The following is a 14273-nucleotide window of genomic DNA, read 5'->3' on the forward strand; positions in this document are numbered from 1 at the left end:
ATGGCTGCAAGGGGGGACACCCACTTCACAAACAGGCGATGACCTGCCAGTACTGATTTTCCCCACCTCCAACCTCCAGGATCAATATTATGAATCAGTGTTATGGATCTGACCCTCCATCCCAGAATTTGTCACTGGGAAACTGGGGTAACTGTGGTGGAATCTCATTCTCAGATATTCATTTTACACCCCTGAAGCTACTGGACAACAGCTAGACAAAACTCCAAAAAAGATATCACCTTGCAATCAGACTTGCACAAGATTCATGCTGGGAAGGGGCTTCCACTCCTCCCTGCAGCCCCCTGACTCCTCCAACAGCCAATCCTGAGGGCTGGGGGACCTTCTGGGGTGGCCTAGGATGTGGTTGAAGTGGCTGCAGTAGAGGGGAGAATTAGGGGAAATCAGGCAGACACACCATATGTAAGCACTAAAGAAATAATGACACAGCAGTATTGTATCAAGATGCTTCTGAGGAGCTGATTTCTACTTTGTGTCAGTCTTAAGACATTTACACCAGATTTTCTGAGGAGTTGCTATAGTCAAGCACCCTACAAGAGTCATCCACTGGAGTGCTTCGGATCGGATGGGGGATTGCTTTGGTGTCAAGAACAATGCTAGTTTAATACAACTGATTCAACACCACTGAGTCACTAAGCATAACAGCATGACAAGTCTCATAAAATAGTACGGCAAGTATATTTTCATAGCACAAGTGTTCTTGGATGCTCGCACATAAACAAAACACACACACTGGCCCAGAGAGGCTCCATATGTGCACAAAAGGCAGGCTTCCATGCGAGTATCCATAGCTGATGAGAAGACATTATGGTAAGAGATGCTGCATGCATGACGCGCCAATAACATGCAGCAGCTCGTGCTGTGCATGCAAAGCCCTATCAAAGAAGCTGACATCGCACCAATCCACTGTTCCAACAAGGGAGTCTGCACTGGATTCAGTCCCTCCACTCTTCATCAAGCATGCTGATCAGCATGGGTGGATGTAGCTCAGTGGTAGAGCACCTGCTTTGTATGCAGAAGGTCCCAGGTTCAATCCCCGGCATCTCCAGGTAGGGCTGGAAAAACTCCTGCCTGAAACCCTGGATAGCCAGTGTTGACAATACCGGGCTATTTGGACCAAGAGTCTCACTCAGTTTCTTCTGTTCCTATGATGATTCCAGCTTCTTATAATGGCTGCTGTCTGCATGTACTGCTGAATCAGTCCTGAACCATGCCTGCTGTACTTTCAATAGAAATGAGCCACTTTATTAGTAGGATTTATTTCTCAAGTGCCCATGTAGGTTTATGGCCCACATTTTCATTAATTCACATTTTCATTAATTTTCAGTAATCACATTTCCCCCCTCATAATGTTTGTTTCTTTCTTTTTACCAGGAATAGAAGCTCAAAAGTCATTCTTCTCCCCACTCATTAATAGCTTTTCTCAAAAGGAGGTTATAAAATAGACCCAGTAAACGATTGCCGAGAATAGGATAATAATTTGTATGTATGTGTTAAAACAGCAGATTCTGGATATAATTGTAATTAATTTTGAAGCAATTGCAGAATTATGAACTCCAGTATCAGTGGTGCAGTTAAGTAATTTTAGACCCTGGACATAAAGACCTCATCTTTATGAGGGGAGCCCTTCAGACACCCATGTGCATTACTTCAGTTGAGAAGCACAAAACTAACATTTCATTCCTGATACTCTGGGAGTACGGTACTTTTGCCTGAAAATTATCTGACCAATTTAACAATGTCCAAATTTAGAAAAGCCTTTGCATTCGCCCGATTTAATGTTTTACCATCTATGCTTTTAGAGGGAAGATACTGGAAGTTTCTGTACCATGAACATACATTCCCTTGTGATGGAAGGGAAGTGGAAACTGTTGGGCATGTTTTATTACATTATTCCTTTTATCTAGAAATTCGCCATGCTTTTATTACACCTATTTTACAAAAATGCCAGGCAGATGAAATGAATTTTATTTTTCTGTTCTTCTTTCTGATTAGGGTTTTCAGATCATAGATAGATCATAGGCCAGGTTTTGTGCAGCTGTCAGTGGCTGCTGCAAACTTTTAGTAAAATAGTTCCTGTTCCACCGGGCTGATGCTCTGGGGCCACATTAGCCTTTTTGATTTTCTGTTTGATTATGTACACTGTGTGTAAGTATTGTACATGCAATGTGGTGATCTATGACTGTAATACATTTATCTATCTACATACCTGATATGTTAGAAGAAAAACAACAAAACTATTTGCCAACTCTGACATAAAAAAGAATTACTCTGAGCATGTGCAGTTTTGTGTTTTAAACTCACTTAAATCATAGCACTACCATGACTACAGGAATAAAATGGAGTTTGCTTCTGCTGCCCTGCTGCCCTCATCACTTGTTGGTCTCTGGGTGGTCATTTGGGGGTGGGGGTTGCTGCAGGACCTTGGACTTTGCCCCCAAGGTCCAGCCATGGCTGCGCCACTGCCAGATGTTAATCTAGGCTCAATAAAAGCTATGAAACTGAACTGAAAAATAAAGGCTTTCCCATTATTTCCTTTTTAGTCATCTGAGGGGATCCAAAGTGACTGGACTAAGTTGCCAAAGGGGTGTCCATTAGCTGTTGTACTATTTCAAACCTTTGGTACTCTATTCCATATGGATCCCAGTATCTTCATGTTTGGAAGGAAATGGTTCACTGAATCCAAGTAAAACAAGCATGGGTGGAAAAGCTGCATCTCAGGGAGGAACTAGAAGTTGTCGGAAACACGGGACTGCCATTTCCTGAGGCAACTCTATGTTGAATTCTCTCCTCCCGTTCTGTAGTTTACCTTGTGTCCTGATGCTTCACATTTCCCCACCTCCATTCCATCTCATTGGCTGCTGCTGGGATGGGGTGGGCAAGGGAACACTCAACATATCAGAACATGAAGTAAGCCGAACCCCAGGTTAAGGGGATTGAGATTGAACATAGGTTGGCCCCTTGTTGGCCCCCTTGTTTTTTAGCAGTAGCTCTGTGTTTCTGATAAAGCGTATTTCAGCCCGTAGGATCCTAGAGCATTTCTAGAGAATCCTAAGGCTTCAACCCTATGCACACTTACCTGGAAGAGAGCTCAGTTGAAAACAATGGGATTTACATCTGAGTAGACATGTATAGGATTGCACTGTAAGTGTCCGTGAAGCCTCACTGCCTTGTTCCATATCAGAGTTTCATTTGTGCCTGTGCAAAACAGGACTGCAGATGCAGATTTTATCAATGATGATTCATGGATAGATTCCAGTGCTCCCTTTTGCCAAAAGCTGTTTTCGTTAAAGGCGAAGTTTCAATATTGCATCCCAATTTTTGACTATGTAAAGCTTATTATGATGGCTTGTAAGTGAACACTCTCTTTTGTGCTTTTCATAGGCTCGTTCTGAAAAATCACTTTAATTTTCTTTGATCGTGGCCTTATATTCCATGATGCATTTCGCCACTACATTTCCAGACGGTGCCACTTCCCCGGACAGAACATCAGGGCCATTTTTCATGTCCATTCAGCCAGACTTGTGTCTTTTTGGTACCGCCGCTCCTGCTGCATCAGCGTTAATGAAGGTTTATGCTAGCAAAGAGTTAAAAGCTTTTCTTGTGTTCTTACTGGGTTGTAAAAGGAACTGCTGGAGCTGATCAATGACCACTGTTAAGACCTGGAAACCAATTATAAACTTGAAATTTGTGATGAACAAAGCTCCGAAACGCTGGGATGAAAACTACTGAATTAGTTCAGTTCATTAAAATCATTAATAGTCATGAAATGAAAACCACCAGAGTCCAAAAAGGCTTAATGCCCTATCCATATTAATTAGATGGGAGCAAATCTGAAGTGAAAAGCAGCACATGCTTTGTAGAATTAGCAATTGCTCTCTACAGACTACACAGATCTCTATTAAAATTCAGTTTAATTAAAATTGATCACGTTAAGAAACTGATGTGGTTAATTAACTGAATTCCTAGACTTCTTTTCATACATTTCACAGATGCATTGTATGCCGCTTTCCTGGATGACAGCTTGCATTGCACAGTGAAAATCTTGATTTCACAGGTTAACTCTGCATGTTCCATGGGGCCTGAAGTTACGCTGCATTGGCTAGGAGTGGCTTCAGAGGCAAAAAGGAGAAAGGAAGGAGAGCTTCTGGACAAAGACAATTTCTATCTGCAAGAGAATTCTGTCAAAAATCACAACTGACAGCTTAGTTTTTAGAGAAATGCAGATATGCATGCACATCTATCTAAATATTTCTTACTGACAAGAACAAGAACAACAACCCTGAGCTAAGGCATTGACGCTAGTGTATGCTCATGGAGAATCCCACCCCTAACAAGTACATAAATAACAGATGTAGGAATACAGAAATGCAGATTGCTTGGAAGATCCCAGCGCTCCAGCACGGTAACTAGAACGCATGTGTCTTCTGGAACTTACGCGAGGCCCCGGTTTTTATTTATTTTACTCACTGTGGATCACCGAAGAGAAGGGCTTCCTAGAAAGCTGGTCATGCAGTGTCTGTGTCATAGTCTGTGGATCATCAGAATGTATTATTACGTATGTATTTATTTTATTACATTTCTATACCACCCAACAGCCAAAGCTCTCTGGGTGGTTCACAAAACTTAAAGCCATAAAATACAACAATATAAGAAAACACAGTAGTATAAAAACTTTTAATAGTTTAAAAGAGAATAAAAGGAAAACAAAAACCAGAAAATAAGCTAGCAGCAGGGTGAATGAAGATCTGCTGTAAAACGACTTCTTCAAATGTGCCAATGTGGACTTTTTTCCCCGTGTTCTAGCATGCCCAATGTTATTTATTGCTTCTCATGATAATAGTATTAAAAAATTAATCCAATGAAAGTAATTTAAGGAGATTACAATCTTTTCCCAGGGTTTATTAATGCATTGAAACCTGTAGTATAAACACACATAACCATAGCAATAGCTATCTAATTGTGCATCGTTTTAGATCTCCCTTCACTGAACTTTTCCAGCCCTTCCCCCGCAACACACACACACACACACACACACACACACCCCTACCTTTATATCTGACTAGCATACATGGCATATTGCTGACTCCTAATTCCCAGGGGCCAAACCTGTTAAACCTTTGGCCTGTATCAGTACGATGACTGTAGTTCAACTGATGTAAAATCCACACGTTCAATCACTTTCTTGCTCCCTAAAGGCACATGGTTTCCAATCATAGGAAAACAGGAGTTCCACACTGATGCACCAGAGAGCTAAATGTCTTTAAAACCCCATCAGGAAACTGAATATTCACTGCAACTTTCCCAGTGTAAGCAAAGCTAAAGTGACAATAACAGAAACTCCCATGATAGCATTCATTAGTACCTGCTGCTTTGTCTTCTTGAATAAGGCTAGACTAGGAAGAACCATCACATTGCACTGGGGCCCTCCTTCTCAGGGACTTTCCTAACGACAGTTTTATCCAGGGATGTAAGTAGGGGGGAACAAAATCACACAGGTACTGTTAATTATGCTCTTTTAGTCCACCACCTTCTTCCATTAACCATACCCATTTAGCCACATCCCCCCTTTAAGAAACGTATATTGCTATTATATACTTAATTACAAAATACCTCTGAACAGGCACAGAGAGCCTTTCCCACAATGCGGCCTGCTCCCACATGCTCAGAATTAAGGAGCAGGGCTTCCTTCATAGGAACATAGAAAACTGTCTTATACCAGGTCATATGGCAGCCTCTCCCAACTTGGTGACCTCCAGATGATTTGGACAACTTCAATCAGCCCAAGCTGTCATGGCCAATGGTCAGGATTGCTGGGAGGTGCTGTCCAAAACATGTGGAGGGACTCAGGTTGGAGAAGATTGTCATATGGGAATTGGCAGTGTTTGCATGCAGCCAAAACCAATGGAGGTTTTAGTTGACAGCATTTGTAGGCTAGTGTAGCTCCATGGAAAGCCAAACATGTTCCAAATCAACAGAGGAAAGAATCCATCCCAATGCCAAAAGGGCATGCTGTCACTTGGCAATGAACAGGGGAGCTTTTTCCATACAGGTGGGGAACCTGTGGCTTTCCAGATGTTGCCAGACTCCAACTCCCATCAGCCCCAGCTAGCATCATCAATGGTCCGGGATGACAGGAGCTGCATTACATGATTGAACCCTGGATATTGTTCAATATGCATTTATTTCAATCAATCAAAGCTTTTATTGTTTCAACCAGAGGTTACAACAAGCAGAATAATAACAAAGATAAAACATACATAAAAGAAATCAAACAAATCATATTAATTTTTAATTTCCTGCAAGGTCATAAAATTAACTCTATGCGATTGGGCTGTGAGAGCAAAATTGTCCAATGCCACTAAGACTGTCTTACTTTTGGAAGTAAACAAAAAGTATTTTCTGTCTAAATCAGACCAGCTAGACTTTTTTTCAAGAAAATAATGCAAATATTTAGAACGAATTTGGGAATAAATAGGGCAATAGAATAAGTAATGAGGCAGATATTCCACTTTGCCACTACAGCAGGGGCAGAGTCTTGAGGCATAGGGAGTCTTGTTAAAATGCCCTTCATTTGCTCCATCTCCAATCGTGTGAGAGTGGATCTAAGATGAGGGTTTGTAATTAAAGTCAGATAGTGTTCACATTCAAATTTAAGCTTGGTCTTTGCAAACCAAGGTGCTATCTTATTACTCGACACTGAACAGAGATCCGTTTGGATAGAAACACTGTAAACCCTCTCCTTTATTTAATAATTTAACATAGCTATATGCTACTTTTCCCATACAAAGAGCACTATACATAGAAAACTAATAAAAATTTAAAATAGGAACAAAACCTAAACCTTCCCCAAACACAAAGCTCATAAAAACTCATCACCATAGTCTGAACATACTACAAATTGTCTCAGCAGCCAAAATCGTCCCAAAACAACTATTCCTCTGGAAGCCCATAAAGGAAGAATCATTTCTGACTTCACTAGAGAGATAAATCCAAAACCTTAGGACCAGTACCGCCTCCAGGTTTTTGAGGCCTGTTGGGGGAGACACTCTCGATGGTCCCCAGCACTGTAAGTTAGTCTACATTCTCACCACCATTGAGCTAACATTGTTCCCCATCCTCTTTCTCAGCTTTGCTACCACTTGCTTGCTTGACAGGCAGACAGCCAGTGAGCAAGTAGACAGTGGCAGCTGCTGCTCCTTCTCCTTCACCATCTCCACTGTTTGGACTGGAGCGAGAAGCAGGTAAACAAGCAGGCTGCAACTCCAGGAGGCTTTTGTGAGTGGGCCCTTGCTGGGGTGTGGGCCCTTGGCAGGTGCCCAGCTGTGCCTACCTTTGATGCTGCCTTTGCTTAGGACAACTGTAGTAAAGGCCTGAATCCTGGCAGTTGAAACTTTTACATCATGTAATGAGGTTAAATGGAATAAACCCCCATCAGCTGACCATAACTGTTATTGGGAGCTCAGACAGACAGAAGGAGTCTCTTTAAGGTATGTTGTGAAGAGTTTTAAAGGCAAGTGCTAGCACCTCAAATTGGGCCCAGAAAGTTACAAGCAGCTTGCCTCAGAATCAACTGAGTATTGTTTTGCTCTGCACCATTAATTAGGAGGCAAGCTGTGGCATTCAGCACCAGCTGTAGTTACTGTGTTGCCTTCAAGAGTAGCTTCACGTAAAGCATTTTGCCCAGAGTGGTCTTCTGGTTCTCCTAGCGCTGGTGTGACAGCAGAGCTGCGTGGGAACTTCTCAGTCTTCAGTTGTTTTAGAATAAAGCAAGCAATTAGGGAAGCGGCATTAGGAAAATGGCAAGAAAGTTACCTGAGAGTTTTGTGACCTCTTCCCCAGCCACCCTCTGTGGACATGCCCAGTTAAAAGAGCTGGAGGAAATTCAGCAAAAAACAGGAACCAGCAGTCAACCATAGGCATGAAATGCACTTGTTAAAATCTAAAGATAATAAATTGCATCCTTTCCCTTCATATTTATGTGTTAAAAGTCTTAATCAAATCCATTTCCAGTTCTAATTTTACTATTTTTCTTTTTTCCTTTCGACCTTCAGTAAAATGTTTCCATTGATCAGGGTAATAAAACTATGAATTATTTGATTAAATTAGGCTCAGGCAGACAAGAGATTTGTTGAGTACATGATGCTTGAGCAATGGGAGCAAAAGGCTGTAATTAAAGAAAGACAATGGCCCTGATCCAGTGAGATGCAATCCATGCGGGGAAATATGTTTTCACATGTGGATCTTCTTCTCTGCAGCCCAAGAGCCCAAAGCACATAGGAAGAGAAAGCCACACATCTAGCCTCTTGCCCGCTCTTATGTGTGCAGCAACAAATTACAGAGCTTCTGGAGATCCCCCCCTCTTCTTCTTTGATAAGGGGTAAGGAAGTCTAAGAGACTCCTCCCCCCTTCTCTCCCTCCCACTCATTATCTGTTCTGGTGCAGAGGAGAGGAGAAAAAGATGGAGAGCTGCTTGGAAAACTCCAGAGCATGTTGTGTATATGTGGATTAGTAATATATTTTTTCTGAGGCTGCAAGCATACTGAGAAACAGAAATTTTGTCCCCACTAGCAGAGGTTAGGGGGGTGGCAACTGGGGAAGTGGGCCTTTTCTACTATGGAACCCTTTTTATCTACTCTCCCCAGGAAGGTTTACCTGGAGCTGACTCATGACCTTTTGGCTCCAGGAGAAATCTTTCCATTTCCCTAGGCCTTTAAAAATATTAGCTGGTTTTCCTAGTAGTAATGTATGGCTGTGAGAGCTGGACTATAAGGAAGGCTGAGCACCGAAGAATTGATGCTTTCGAACTGTGGTGCTGGAGAAGCCTCTTACGAGTCCCCTGGACTGCAAGGAGGTCAAATCAGTCCATCCTAAAGGAAATCAACCCGGAGTGCTCATTGGAAGGACAGATACTGAAGCTGAAGCTCAAATATTTTGGCCACCTAATGCGAAGAGAAAACTCTCTGGAAAAGACCCTGATGCTGGGAAAGACTGAAGGCAAAAGGAGAAGGGGACGGCAGAGGATGAGATGGCTAGATAGCATCACCGATGCAATGAATATGAACTTGAGCACGCTCCGGGAGAGTGCGCAGGACAGGAAGGCCTGGCGTGCTATGGTCCATGGGGTCACGAAGAGTCGGACACAACTGAACGACTGAACAACAACAACAATTTATTGTCAGATATGCTGCTGATACTAGTATTCATACTTAAGTATACTGATGTGCTGCTACTAGTATTCAATCAACCAATCATTAAAAAAGCAAACCACAAAACCACACATTTAATCAAGAATTAGAGTCAGGTCAGGAGAGCAGTGGTCCCTACATAGAGCTTCTCTACATGAGCAATTTATTACACACATGTGATTGGTCACTCATGGAAATTTGCAGGTCCTTTACATGACATAATCAACCTCCGGGACATCTCCCGCACTTTCCCCCCTTTATCCCACTTTCAAAAAGATCAGTGACAAGCTGTAACAAAAGGTAATGGTGCTATATTGGCAGTGTGTAATGCCGGCATAGCGATATAATTCAGCCACTAGATGCCACTTTTTCATTGAACATATAAAGCATTGCCAAGAAGGGATGCTTTAAATTCTAAATCACATGTTTACCATCTAAAAGAGCCCATTGTAAACCCAGAAAGGATGTGGGATTTTTGCTTAATGTAGAGAAGCCCATAGTCACTTTGGAAATGTCCAGGGGCCTCTGCCAAGATGATGTGGAGGCAACTTTTTTTGTTAACTGATACTTCCACTGGTGTTGTTTATACTCAAACACTTCCAATTCAGTTGGTGCGGCTGCATCATATTACCTCAGTTCTATACCAGCTGTACTAGTTACCAGTGCATTTCCAGGCCCAATGCAAAGTCCTCTAGAGTACAATCCTATGGAGGTTTAGACTGAAAAAAGTCCTACAACTCCGAGCACGCCTCAGCCAGCATGGCTGCTGGGGCGTGCTGGGAGTTGTAGGACTTTTTTCTGTCTAAACCTCCATAGGATTGTGGCCTTAGAGAATTAAATGGTCTGGATCCAGGACCACCTGCATCCTTATGAAACTTCCTGTACATTGAGATGATTGTCAGAAGCCCTACTTGCTCGCCCACCATTAAGATCTATAAGGCGGTGGGCACTAGAGACAGGGCCTTCTTGGTGGTGGTCCCTGCCCTACGGAATTCCCTCCCAAGGGATATATGGTTGGTTCCATCTGTTGTTGATTTTAAGAGGGTTTTAAAATGTATTTGTTTTCTCTGGCTTTTAACTGAAAGGCTTTTTATTTTATATACGTGTGTGTGTGTGTGTGTGTGTGTGTGTGTGTGTATATATATATATATATATATATGGAGAGAGAGAGAGAGAGAGAGATGTTGCTTTTGCAATTTTTCAAGTTTTGCATTTGGCTTGTTGTAACTGGTTTTAACTTAAGTTTGTTTAAAATTGGGTTATGGTTTTAGTTCGAGTCCCGAGTGCTGTGTGACGGAGTGAGCTCCTGTCTTCAGTCCCAGCTCCTGCCAACCTAGCAGTTCGAAAGCAAGAAATTGCAAGTAGATAAATAGGTACCGCTTTGGCGGGAAAGGTAACAGCGTTCCATGCACCTCGGTGTCCAGTCATGCCAGCCACATGACCACAGAAGCGTCTTTGGACAGCGCTGGCTCTTCGGCTTAGAAATGGAGATGAGCGCCACCCCCTAGAGTCGGACACGACTGGCTGGGGACACCTTTACCTTTATGAACTTGTCATATTAATATGGAATTTTACATTTTATGTCATATGCTAACTTGGGAAGTCCTGAAAGGTGGCTAAGAAATGCACTAAGCAAACAAATAATTAAAGCCCCCTGCTGACTGTGTAAATTCCTTGATCCCATTCTATCATGGGTATCCAGGCATCTATATACAGATCAATCATGTGGAGGTGCCAGTCCACACAAACTGTGTCTCCACGTGAACAAGGCTTGGCTATAAAACTGACCGCCATCACTCATGGGGCTTCATGTCTCAATGGAACCAGAGTGATTCAGGAGCACAGTCATTCATATTCTAATACACAAGGGGAGGCAACCTTTGGGGGCTATGGGCACATTTGGCAATTTGAGAAACTGTCCTGGGCACCACCACAAAATGGCTGCTATTGAAGGCGTGGCAAAGGACAAGTAACCTGACCAAATGGCTTGAGTGCCAGGCAGAGGTGGTGTCTGAGCCCCAACACACTAAACAATTCCTTTGAACCACCAGTTTTCAGAACCAACAGAAAACTATTTCACAATAATTCCATCTGCTGGTAAGAAAATGAGTTAATTTTTTTTTTAAATGGGAGGGGTAGGGCACCTTGGCAGGCACTGAGAAACATGTCTAGGGGCGCATTGATGCCCCCCAGCATCCGGTATACATTAACAGCAAACTCAGTTCTCTAAGCGTGGATCCTTATGTAGCCAAAACAGCACCATCCATACAGAAGGCTTCGGGGAACCCCAAGGTTTGCAGAAATAATAATTTTAAAAACTGTAGGAAAAAAACTCAATGGGAGGGAAGCTCTGAAAAACAAACCAACACGGACCGAGCATTCTCAGTGGTCATGGAATGGGGTGGGAAAGCAGGAAACTGGGGCGGGGGGAGACATAATGGTGTATCCTGGAAGATGGTATGGCTGGCAGACTGGAACCCAGAAGTGGAGTACACTACACTGCAAAATTTGGTTTTGTGGGTCGCACTTGGGAATGGCTCTAGCTCAGTGGCAGAGCACCTGCTTTGCCTGCAGGAGGCCCCAGGTTCAATCCTGGGCATCTCCAGGTATGGCTAGGAAGGCATCCTGCCTGAAATGCTGGAGAACTGAAGCCCGTCAGGGTCAACAATCCTGGGCTAGATGGACCCATAGTCTGACTCAGTATAAGGTGGCTTCCTACGTTTACAAAAATAACATTTAAGCACCATCAGATATTTCTTAAGACTTCTCTCCATCTATTGCCATGAATAACAGCCATCTACGATTCTGCAGAACTGCAATTATTTGTTTCATTATCTTTTTTTTTTTTCTTGAGGAGAAGCTATTGATTTTTCCACATCAAAAACTCTTACCATTATTTCTTAAAATGTTCTCCATCCTATTAAGGTATGTGGCCCCATACTCTAACAATAGAGTTACTGAAGTTACATCACAGATTTTCAAGTCTGGAATGTAATTGATTGATCATTGTCACCTCTGACCACTTCAAGGGTTAAATTTCCTATGGTCACTGCCTCAACATGAAACCCCGAGGGGAATTTCATTGAGCAAGATTTTGCCTTGGAGATGAATGATCAGCAAAAAGATATTGATCTAAAGTCACTTCAATCACTTATTTTTTCTTTTATTTCTCTGAAGTATCTCTAGTAATTTGATCAAGTGTCAACCAAAACCAACCATGAAATTACTTAGAAAATTGTAATTCTGCCTCTAACCTTCTTTAAAATAAAGATGTGGAGAAAGAAAGAAAGAAAGAAAGAAAGAAGAAAGAAAGAAAGAAAGAAAGAAAGAAAGATCCAGACCAAGCCTACCATAGCAGCAGCCACCATTCCATGTATCTATCATTACCCTACTTCATCTTTTCCTTCATGTTCGTGTAAATCCTTGGATTAACAGTTAGGCTAAGTAATCTGTTGTACAGGGGCCCAGTCACACTAAGGATCTACTATGGCTGAATTATCTGGAATCTTCCTCATGTAGAAAAGTGTGGATCTCCTGTTCCTGGCACTGAGCTATCTTAAATGAGGGGCAAAATGACCATGTTCTCCATTACATGTTCTCCATGTTCTCAATAGATGACATACATCTAGCAGTTCAGGAAGGTTTGTGGACCCAGAACTTTAGTATATGATTCAGCCTGTTAATTTGGCACTAAGGTGGGGGAAAACATTGTTTTATGTATGCACAGCACTTTACAACAATAATAATTTCATTTAGAGAGGCAACAAATCAATCATTTCTGTCCCACAGAAAATAAAAATAAATTCACATGCACCAAAATAATGAGCAAATAAAATCTCAGTCACCAAAAATCACCAAAATGAGTTCTGTAGAATTGCCACATATTTTTCACATGAACCCAACAGTCCTAAATATACCAAAATCAGGTCTAGTTTAAAGCCAAATCTTTGTGCTTGTCACTCAACTGAGAAATGTTACAAATATACAGGATTTATAGCAAAGTCCAATCTACTCTAAATTCAGCAGGGCTAACTCCAAGGACAGGCTGCAGTCTTGCATCTACTTAACTATGAGTAAGCCCCATTGAACTAAATGAACTTTCTTCTGAGTAGACATGTATTTTGTTGTTGTTCAGTCGTTCAGTCGTGTCCGACTCTTCGTGACCCCATGGACCATAGCACGCCAGGCCTTCCTGTCCTGCGCTCTCTCCCGGAGCGTGCTCAAGTTCATATTCATTGCATCCGTGATGCTATCTAGCCATCTCATCCTCTGCCATCCCCTTCTCCTTTTGCCTTCAGTCTTTCCCAGCATCAGGGTCTTTTCCAGGGAGTTTTCTCTTCGCATTAGGTGGCCAAAATATTGGAGCTTCAGCTTCATTATCTGTCCTTCCAAAGAGCAGTCAGGGTTGATTTCCTTTAGGATGGACTGATTTGACCTCCTTGCAGTCCAGGGCACTCGTAAGAGTCTTCTCCAGCACCACAGTTCGAAAGCATCAATTCTTCGGCGCTCAGCCTTCCTTATAGTCCAGCTCTCACAGCCATACATTACTACTGGGAAAACCATAGCTTTGATTAGACGGACCTTTGTCGGCAAGGTGATGTCTCTGCTTCTTACTATGCTGTCTAGGTTGGCCATAGCTTTCCTCCCAAGGAGCAAGCGTCTTTTAATTTCATGGCTACAGTCACCGTCTGCGGTGATCTTGGAGCCCAAGAAAGTAAAATCTGTCACTGCTTCCATTTCTTCCCCTTCTATATGCCAGGAAGTGATGGGGCCAGATGCCATGATCTTCGTTTTTTTAATGTTGAGTTTCAAACCAGCTTTTGCACTCTCCTCTTTCACCCTCAACAAGAGGCTCTTGAGATCCTCTTCGCTTTCTGCCATTAGGGTGGTATCGTCTGCATATCGGAGGTTGTTGATAATTCTCCCGGCAATCTTAATTCCGACCTCTGATTCATCCAACCCGGCATTTCTCATGATGTACTCTGCATATAAGTTAAATAAGCAGGGGGACAATATGCAGCCTTGTCGTACTCCTTTCCCAATTTTGAACCAATCGGTTGTTCCATC

At 42.4% G+C, this 14273-nt stretch overlaps 1 non-coding gene across 1 annotated transcript; it reads left to right on the plus strand.

The window, feature by feature from the left end:
* The first annotated feature begins 993 nt into the window (after positions 1–993).
* TRNAT-UGU (transfer RNA threonine (anticodon UGU)) lies at positions 994–1066 on the plus strand. The gene has a single exon. It is a non-coding gene; the product is annotated as a tRNA-Thr (tRNA).
* Positions 1067–14273: the final 13207 nt, after the last annotated feature.

Source organism: Heloderma suspectum, chromosome 1, assembly GCF_057233095.1.
Source record: "Heloderma suspectum isolate Gila_16-S chromosome 1, 16-S_ref, whole genome shotgun sequence".
NCBI lineage: Eukaryota > Metazoa > Chordata > Lepidosauria > Squamata > Helodermatidae > Heloderma > Heloderma suspectum.